Genomic DNA, 10,426 nt, shown 5'->3' on the forward strand with positions numbered 1-10,426 from the left:
AAAAAAAAAGTGACGTATCTTCTCTCTTTTTGTGCGTGTGTCGCGATTCTCGGTTAAACAGACGCAGCCGTGAGCTGCGTCCCTGCGCCAGGAGCCAGAGCGCGGCTGCCAGGGAGCGGCCCTCGCGCGGGGAAGGCTATTTCACCCTCTACTCAAAATAAATCCCCCTCCTCAGGCTCGGGCGCTCGCCGGGCAGAGGTCTTTTAGCCCAGTTTGATGGAGGAAGGAGGCAGAGCTGCTGCAAGGTGGGCTCCAAAGGCGATGGAGGCGCCTGCTGAGTGTCCTTGCCTTTGATTTTTGCCGCTTTCTGGAGCTGGAGGGGGCGAGTTGGGAACGGGGATCCCGTCCCAGTAACCCGCTGTAGGGCGTCGGTCCCTTCCCACCCCTGGGAAGGCGCTTCCAGCCCCTGCCGCCCCTCTCCCAACAGTAGTTCGGGGCTGAAAGAGCCCCTTACGCTGTCCCAGGAGCAAAATCAACACGTCCCTTGTTTTCCTTGGCTTTCCCGCTCCTAAAAAAGCCGGGCAGAAAATGGCCCCGTCAAAGGCGGCTTGTGCCTCGCCTGTGCTGGGACCCCGGCGAGGCTCACGCCCCCTCCCCGGCCGCCCGGCTCTCGGCCCTCTGCGGCCACCAAAAATGCATTCAGCATTTATTCCTGCCCTTCTTTCTGGCTTATTAATAGAATAAATCATATTGCCCGGCCTGCCTGGCCGTCCCAGTCTGGGGATTTTCAGGTCATATTGACTTTTTCCTCCTTCCTGTATCATTCCTAGACGTGAGCGAGATTTTTTTGCCTGATACTTCCAAAGAGCCAGTTATTAGCGTCTCTGACATTCCTCACAAACACACACGTGGCCTCTGTAAATACTCACGTCGCTGCCTCCCACCCCAGGGCTCAATGCTCCATTCATCTGCTCCCAAAGCTGTGCCTAGAAGTCGGGAATTACCTGCCCTGCTCTATGTCCTAACGGGCTTTTATAGCCCGGACGCCTCCAGAAGCCCTTACGGCGCGATTTGCATCTCCCCAGGCCTCCGTCTTCCCCCACCCCACCCCGAGGAGGGGGTTTGTTGGGGGCTTCTTGCAAAACCCTGCAGGTGGATGCGGGGAGCGGGCGCTTCTCCGGCTGCCGCTGCTCCCTGCCGGGGGGTCTCGTTGCGACGCTCCCCCCCCCCCCCCCACACCCCGATCCTCGCCCACGCGCGGATCCACGACGGCAGCGGCCAAAGCCCTTCGCAGGTTATTGCCGAAAACAAGCGGGGTTTGTTTCTTTTCTGCGGGCGAGGTGGTCCCTTCTACCCCGGGAGCCCTTCTCCGCCCTTCCCTCCCACCCTAGGCATCCTTCTGCCTCCCCAAAGGGAGGAAAAACAAGTCGCATCTGCTGAAAATTCACAGTTGTCCCATTTTTCCGGGCTCCCGTGGGCAGCCGGGCTTGGCGGGGCCGCCGGCCGGTGCCGAACAGCTCCAACGTCGACGCGGACCCCCGAGCGGGGAGCGGGCCCGTCGCCGAGAGGCGGTTGGGGTCATCTGATACGCCGCCGCGATGGAGACCATCCTGCTCGATTTAGTGGGTAAATCGATGGTCTCCGGCTCTCGGCGCAGAGCGAGGGTGGGCCAGGACCGTCTCTTGGGCCGTTGGGCCCCCTCTTTCTGGGCTTCCCGGCCCAATCCTCGCCTTCCTGGGCGGAGGAGCTTCTCTCCGTGGAAGACGGGTCCCCGAGCCATGGGGTCCTCCCGGCACCTCCGGCCGCCGATGATGATGGAGGAGGTCTGGCCTTCGGAGCTGCAGCGGAGCCGGTCTCCTTTCTGGTGCGTTTTTTCACCAACGGGTTGGCCCGTGGGCGAAGCATCCGGCTAAAAACGAAGCAGTTTTGGGGTCCGCTGACCCCAAGTCCCTCGAGCCAAGGGCAGCACCCAGGCCCAGAGGTGCTGACACCAGGCGGTCCCTCCCGGGGACGGTCGGGTGACGCTGCCTGTCCCAAGGCCGTGCCTGGAGTAGCTCAACGCCCGCATGGATGGTTGAGGGACCGGGGAGGAGGCGCTGCTGGATGCCCGAGCGTGGACGGCGCGTGCCAGGCATCCCGGAGGTCTTCCCAACCCCAGGAGACCCTCGTCAGCCACCCCTGAGCTCCCAGGCCTCCCACCGCACCCCACCGCCCCAAACCCCGTCGCCAAAGCGCATCCCCTGAGCCCGGGCGCCACAGGTGACACCGGTGACAAGCGTCTATCCACCTCCCACCCCCCCACCGCCGAATCCATCGCGGCCGCTATGAGGGAAAAAAAAAAAAGAGGAGGGGAAAAACAACAGAAAAAAGCTGTTTGGGGACAAAAATGCCCTTTGTGGGCTGCAGCGAGCGGCCGCGTGTTGCGATTGGCATCCGCATTGTTGGGTAAACTTTGTCCGGCCCAGCCGCCTTGCTGCCGGCGCTCCGGCGAAATAATTAGGCGAGTTCCTATAAAGCCGAGTCCCAGATTTACGGCGTGTGCGGACACAGACGCCCTTGTGCCGGGGTGGGTGGTGGGGCGGGGGTGGGGTGGGTGCCCGGGGGAGGGGGGGGGGCATCCCTGTGCCGTGGCCCCTTGGACCCCAAAACTCAGGGCGGATGCGCCTGGGGGTGCGTCGGCCCCAAAAGTGGCTGGAGAGGAGTTTCCATCCAAGCTCTGGGTGTTTTTGGGGTCCTCTCACCCCAACATAGGGGTGCTCAAGGCTTTGGCGGGGGTGGGGCTCTGCTTTGGGTCCAATTCTTGGCATTTAGGGACCCAGTGGGGGGGTGTCAATCCCGACATTCCTCTTGTCCCCCCCCATCTTTTATTTCCTGGCATGCTGGGTTCGCTTCAGGGGAACATTTGGGGCACCCCCCCCGCCACCCCCAGCAGCCTGGGACCCCCCCGAGCCCCCCCACCACAGCTGGGGACCGCACAGCTCAGAGCCGGGTGGGATCCAGCTGGGGGACCCCAGCCCCGCTGCGGGAGGGGTGGAGGCGTGACTCAGTTTCCCCTCTTGCCCCCCCAGATGCCAACAGATGTCACTGTCCCCCCCAAAAATGCCAGCTGGGTGTAATTTTTGCTCCCCAAACCGAACAAGTCGGGGCTGGGGGGGAGGGGGGGGCTGCACAGTCCACGACACTCCTGATTGTAATTTCTCCTAACGACGGGCCCCTGGCCCCCTGCCGCCCCCCACCGCCCGCCCCCTGCCACCCAGCCAGGGTCCCCCCACAAATCCCCCCACACCCTGCTAATCCCTCCGTCCCCGGCGCCCTCATTAGGCCTCGCGGACCCCCGCTGTTTTTTTTCCGCTCCTTTTCCAAAAAAAAAAAAAAAAAAATTAAAAAAATTAAAATTATAACCCCCCAAAACCCCCCCCTGCAGCCCCATCCCGCCCCGAGCCCGGTCTCCGTTCAAGCCGCGGGACCCTCGAGCCGGCCCCCGTAAGAAACATTGCTTTTAGTTTGGGTTTTTTTTATTTAATTTTTTTTTTTTTTCCCCTTTTTTTTTTTTTTCCGGCATCCTCTGGCCGGGGACACAGAGGGCGGCTTTGTGCCGGCTGGAGGACGCCGCGGGGCAGCGCTTGGGGCCCTGGCTCCCTGCCACCCCCAAATAGGTGGCCTTTTTTTTTGGGGGGGGGGGGGGGGGGGGGGTGGGGGGGGGGGGGGGGGCGGGGGCGGGGGTAGACCTGGCATCAAAGGATACTGAAGCCTTCCCTATTCCCCACCCTCCCCCTTGCTCCGGGGCGGGGGGAAAAAAGGGGGGTGAAACCCCCTCCTGCGCCTTAGGGTTAGGAGCTGGAGGCGGTTTGGGGGATGCTGAAGCATCCTTGATCCTGGTGGGGGCTGTACCCCAGCAGCGCTCATCCCTGCCTGGATTTGGGGTGCCTTTTGAGGTCACCTTTTGGGTTTGGGATGGGTCCTTTTGGGTTTGGGATGGATAAAGTGGGGGTGCGTTGCAGCAGGGATGAGCTTTGGGGTGCTCTGAGCATCCGCGAGCCTCCAAAAGATGGAGGTTGGGGATGTGTCGTGTTCCCTCCCAGCGCCAGCAGCCGGTGACCCCATATCTCAGCCAGCCCCCCCGAAAGCAGCCCCCGTCACCCCCCGTAAGGGATACAGCACCAAGGACCGACCCAGGGGGGGTGTGGGGTGTCAGGTGGGTGATTTGAGGAGGGGGCGACAGGCTCAGAGAGGGGTCAGACCCCCGGGGCCGGGGGCCGGCAGCACGAGAGATAACCGGGGCCGGAACCAGGGTTTCTATTTCTGGTGGTTTATTTAACCTCACGCGGGCGGCGGCGGCGGCCGGGAGGTATTTATAGCTCCCGAAACACCCACCGTTCCCCTCCGTGGACGGCTCTTGCCCCCATGGCTGCTGCTGCCGTTGGGCTCAGCCTTCGGGGGACCCCGAACCCCCAAAATTTGGGGTTTTGACTTTATTCTGCCTTTTTTAGGGTGTCTGGCGCCAGTGTCGGGGGACAGGGATGGGGCCAGGTGGTGGCGGCGGTGGCAGAGCATCCCCAGCACGGGGTGATGGGGCAGCCGGTGATATCCCCCAAACCACACCCCCCCCCCCCTTTTTATTTGCACCCCAATAACGGAGCATCGAGCCCGCATCCATCAGCAGACTAACAAAAATAGCACTTTTCGCATCACCCTGTCCCAAAGTCACAGGGTTTGGCCCACAAAGCCGAGGGGCGGCGGCTGTTCCCGCACCGCCATGGATTTATCCGGCCCCGCCGACCCCCCGCGACACCTCGAAACCTCCCCCCCCGCCCCGCCCCCCGCGACCCCCACAAATGTCGCCGGCCTCTTTCCAGCCCTCATTAATTTGGGATAATCACGGCTCTCATTAGCGGGGGCGCGCGCCTGCCAGTGCCCGCTGCCCCCCCCCCCCCCGCCCTGGCACCGGCACCCGCAGCTGTGTGCCCTCTTTTTTGGGGGGTGGGGTAAAGAAGCCACCACCCCCCTCCCCAAGCCCAGGAAGAGGTTGGGGGGGGAGCTTTTGGGACCCCAGTGTTGGGGTTTTTCCCAGCCCTGAACCTGGTTTTGCCTTGGGATTCTCTGATGTCTTATACGAGGGTTGTGTCGCGGAGGGAGGGGGGGCGCTTCACCCCTTTTTCTGGGGGTTCCTCCAAACATTTTTGGGGGATGATGCCCCTTAAAAAAGGAGAGGGGTGCTGAATGGCTGCGATGTGGGATGCTCCTCTCAAACCCCCCATTTTGAGGGGTGAGTCTTCCCCCTACGCGGAACAGGCCGGACCCCCAGCCTTAACACTGCCCCACCCCCTCCCCAGCCCTGCCCCAGGTGTGGGGCACGGGGGTGTGAATCCCCCCCCCCAAAAAACAAGCCCCAAAATCACCACGATCGCCCTCAACCCCCCCCCCTCTACGAGGCAGCTCCGAGTCGGAGGCTCAAAGGGGCTCTTTGTGCGGCTCTACCTTCCCCAAAGAGTCGCCTTTTCATCCCAACCTCCGCGAGGAGGAGGAGGAGGAGGAGGAGGAGGAGGAGGAGGAGGAGGAGGAGGAGGAGGAGGAGGAGGAGGAAGAGGCCGGGTTCGGGGGGCCTGAACGAGGGCGAATTATTTGACATCATCTCACAAAAATGCTGCCGGCTTCCCCCACCCCAGGGCCCCCTGCCCACCTTTCCACCAGGGGCCGGGGGCAGAAGAGCCCCTTGGAGGGGAGGGGGCGGGGGTCAGTGGACAAAGGGGCTGTGTGTGATAAACCCCCCCCCCCCCAAAAAAAAAAAAAAAGGGGGGGAAAAAGGGCTTTTTTGGAGCTCTGAGCCCGGATCAGCTGGGAAAGGAGCTGAGGGTTCGCAGCCGGAGAAGGGATTGTGGAGGGGGGGGGGGGGAAACGGGGGTGAATCGGGGATCGTGAAGGGGTTTTGGGGGGGGGTCCTGGGTGTTTATTGAGCCTAAAGGTGGCTGGGAGCCAGTGGGGTCACCCCGTCCGGTCCTGGGTGGCCCCAAAACCAGCCTTTTTGGGGTGAATGTGCCCAAAATAGGCCCACCGGTGGGATTATGTGTGTGTGTGTCCCCCGACACCAACTTGGGGCTCAAACCTCATTTTGGGGGAATTGTGCACCCCTCCCCCACCCGCCGCTGCACCCACCCCGATAATAAAAATATAAAATTATATAGCAACAAGCAAAAAAAACCCCAAAACTGTCCTTTTTCTGGCCATGCAGCCGCAGCCGGGGGGACAAAGCTCCTTTCTGCTCCCCGCTCCCGTGCTGGCCAGGGGAAATATTTGGGGGAAGGTCTGAGGTTAATGGGAGGTGCCAGCTTCAAAAAAATGATGGTTTTTTTCTTAATTTTTTTTCCCTTTTACTGAAAAATGCTCTTTTTAAAGAAAAAAATAAGGGGGGGGGTCATCCCTGCCTGCCCCGTAAAGCAAACAGCCAAGCGGGTGTCGGGGCTGGCGGGCAAGGAAGTCCCTCTGTTTTGAGGCTATTTTTAAGGGATTGAGGGTATTTTGGGAGATATCCAACAAAATGCGGAGAAATGAGGCTGAAATAGGGCCAAAATGGGGCAAAATGCAACCAAAATGGGGCAAAATGGAACCAAAATGGGGCAAAATGCAACCAAAACGGGGCAAAACGGAGCCCAGTGGCTGAATTTCCCCGTCCCCTCCCTGGGTGGTTTTGAGTCCTGAGTTCTTGTTTGAAAATTAGGAGTTTTTTTAGGGGAGAAACAGCTGTTTGGGGGTTTCCAAGTGGGGTGGGGTGGTTTTGGGGTGGGTTTGCGGGGTTTTGGGTAAAAGGCTCCGCGTGGGGTGGGGGAGGATGAGGCTTCCTTCACCTGGGAAGAGTTTGGTCCCAAATCCAAGAGATGCTGGTGGAATGGGGACGGATGATGCTGCTGGGTGGTGGCGTCAGGGTGGGGATGGCTGGTTCCCCCCGCTTGGTGGCATCAGGGAGGTGACAGTCCCCAAGGCTGGTGGCATCAGGGAGGGGACACTCACCTGTCTGGTGGCATCAGGGTGGGGACACTCACCTGGCTGGTGGCATCAAGTTGGGGATGGATGGTCCCCCTGGCTGGTGGCATCAGGGAGGGGACACTCACCTGTCTGGTGGCATCAGGGTGGGGACACTCACCTGGCTGGTGGCATCAGGGTGGGGACACTCACCTGGCTGGTGGCATCAAGTTGGGGATGGATGGTCCCCCCTGGCTGGTGGCATCAAGGTGGGGACATTCACCTGTCTGGTGGCATCAGGGAGGGGACAATCCCTTGACTGGTGGCATCAGGGTGGGGACAGTCCCCCTGGATAGGGAGAGTGGATGGGGACAGTCCCCATGGCTGGTGGCATCAGGGAGAGGACATCCCTTGGCTGGTGGCATCAAGGTGGGGATGGAAGGTCCCCCTGGCTGATGGCATCAGGGAAGGGACGGTCCATCTGGCTGGTGGCATCGGGGAGGGGACAATCTCTTGACTGGTAGCACCAAGGTGGGGACAGTCCCCCTGGGTAGGGAGAGTGGATGGGGACAGTCCCCTGGATGGTGGCATCAAGGCAGGGAGGGTGGCATCAGGCTGGCCAGAACATCCCGGCGGGTGGTGACAGCATCCCCAGCAGCCACCGCCAAGGTGGGGACATCGACCCAGGTGGGTGGCGTCAGGGTGGGGACATCAACCCTGGCCGGGGACATCCCTTTTGGGGAGCAGCATCAGGGCAGGGGACTGTCCCCACCTGACGGCATCCCGGGCCTTGCGGTGGCGCTGCCGGTGACGGTGGTGACGGTGGCGGCAGAGCCCCCGGGGCGGGCAGAGTTAAGGCCGGGCGCTCTCATTCCTTCCACTCCCGCCACGGCGAATTCCTGAGCTGACTTGGATGTTTCCCTGCGATTCCCTGATCGCCTTTCCAGAGCCCGAAACCAGGGAAAACCGGGGAAGCGCCCGGGGACGCGACTCAGAAAAGGGGGGACAAAAAGCAAAACGATGAGGGTTGGTTTTTTTTTTTTGGGGGGGGCAGGGCTGCCTGATGAGGTTTGGGTTAAAAAAATCCCAATTTTGGACCACCTGCCCCAGCCAGGCGATGCCTCGACGCCTGCCCGTGCCGGGAGAGCCGGTGATGGTGGGAACCGCGCGGACCCTCGGCCCCTTTGGGCACATATTGGGGTGGGGGGGGAAGAGACCTTGAGGAATGTGCGCCCCACCCCACCCCCCCCCCCGTGCCCCTCACCTGAGTTGGGGCGCGGGGGATGCTCCGTCCATCACCCTCCTCTGCCGGGAGCTGCCGGTGACAGCGGTGGCCCCCCAAAAAGCATGGAGGGGGTCGGGTGGGGGGTCGGGGGTGGGGGTCAGGGGGGTGGGGGGGCCAGACATCGCGTTGTTATTTACTCCCAGCCCCGTTTTCCAGTGGAAAGCGGCGGCCGCAGCCAGGTGCTGGCCCCGCTCCCGGGTGTGATCCCCAGCCAGGGCCGGCCGCCGCCAAGGGCCGAGCACGGGCTCCTCCACCTGCTTTGGTGGTAGGACCCCCCCCCCAACGCCCCCCCCAGCCCCCCCAAAGTGCAGCAGCGGACAGGCTTTGCGCCCCTTTGCCAACTGGGGAAACTGAGGCACCGGGGGCTCGTGGAGCAGAGCAGGACCGTGCCCCACAAATACCGGGGTGGGGGGGGGGTCACCCATCACCTGCGGAGCATTTTGGGGGTGCAGCGGTGGAAGAGGAGTCCAAAGCAGATTTGGGGGGGGGGGGGAAGCGGTTAGCTCGCTTTGGGGCGGGGGGGGGGCTTCAGCCGGAGCCGCCGCCGTCCCAGTGGCAGCCCCGGGAGTTATTTTTGGCCAAGTTTGCCGGTGCCCCACGGCAGCGCCGGTAACACACGGGCTTTGTCCGCGGCGGCCTCCCGGGAGGCTCCGGGGCAGCGGGGAGGCCGGGGGGGTTCGGGGAGGGGGGGGGGCTGGCGAGGCTCTGGGGGGGGGGGGAATGGGGGAGATTCTGGAGGGGGGGGGTCGACTACAGCAGAGATGCCCCATGGCTGCAGAGCTCACCGATGGCCGCGTGCCGACCCTCCGGCACCGGCCGTCCCCAGCTCCAGCCTTCGCCAGGGCCATCCCGCCCTGCTTTCATCCCTCCATCCATCTGCCCGTCCATCCGTCTGTCCATCCATCCCGCCTCCATCCCTCCCCAGCTCCATCCTTCCCTGGTCCCATCCCTCCCCCAGCCCCAGCCTTGCCCACCCCCTTTCCTTCCCCACCAGGAGAAGAGGGGGCAGCACCCACCACCCTGGCCCAGGGCAGGATGGAGCCCCCCCCCCCCCGGCATTGACCCCCCAGATCTATGAACCCCAACATCAAAACCACCCCAAACAGCCCCCCCCCCCCCCCTTTTATTTTCACAGGGTATTTGTGAGTGGTGGGTGGAAGGGAGGTGGGTGGGGAGCCCCTTTTTGGGGACCCCTTTCAGCTGCCAAGCTGGGAGGCATGGGGGGGGGTGCAGCAGGGCCTGGGGCTGCTGGGGGGAGCCCCAAAGCCCTTTTAAATGGCCCCCACCATCACCTGACTGCACCCAGCACCCTCCCCCCTCGGGGGTAGGGGGGGTGGCCCAGGGGGTGGGATGTCCCCCTGCCATTTGCTCCGGACCCCAGATGTCACCACTTTGCCCACCCCCGGGGTCCCCCCCTCCCTCAGTGCGGGGGCCAGACAGAGCTGGGGTGCGCACGTGGCGGGGGGGGCCCCCGCTTTGGAGGTTGTCCCTGGGCTGGGAAAAGTGTGTCGCCCCCCCCCCCCCCAGCCCCACTGCAAAGCCCCCACAGTGCCCTCCCCCCCACCGCCTTGGGGGTGCAGGGACACCCCCCCCCATCCTCCTGAACCCCTTCCTGAGGGCGGGGGGAAGGGGGCTTGGAAGGGGTCCCTTGGATCAGGCTGGGTCCTGGCTCTCCCCACACCCCCCTGTTTTGGCGGGGGGGGGGGGGCTGTGGTGGTCCTGGGCCCAGTTTCAGGCAGAGGAATGATGAGGGGGACTACACTGAGCTGGGGGGGGGTGGGGTGGGGTGGGGGGAGTGTTTGTGTCCTGTGTCCCCCTTGAACCCCCTCTTTCTCCTATGAATCAAGCAGAAATAGGGGGGGCAAAAGGATTTTGGGGGGACCGGGGCAGAGATGGGGGGCTGCGATGGGGGAGCTGGGTCTGGGGGGCACAGGATGGGGAGGGGGATTTGGGTCAGGAACTGGGGAGGGGGGCAGGTCCCCCTGTGTTTGTGTTGGAGGGGGTTCGACCTCTCCAGGACCCCCGGGATAGGATGGGGGCCTCAGGCCCCCTAGAGCACACCACCACCACCCCCGGATGGGGTCTCAGTCTCCCCAGGGACCCCGGGCATGGGATGGGGGGCTATCAGCCCCCCCCGGGGTTCCCGGGATGGAGGCGGCGGGGGGGGCTCAGCCCCCCAGGATCCCCGGCATGGGATGGAATGGGAGGGGTCTCCGTCTTCCCAGGACCCCCAGAATGGGGGAG

The sequence above is a fragment of the Phalacrocorax aristotelis genome, chromosome 26 (assembly GCF_949628215.1).
Source record: "Phalacrocorax aristotelis chromosome 26, bGulAri2.1, whole genome shotgun sequence".
Classification (NCBI taxonomy): Eukaryota; Metazoa; Chordata; class Aves; order Suliformes; family Phalacrocoracidae; genus Phalacrocorax; species Phalacrocorax aristotelis.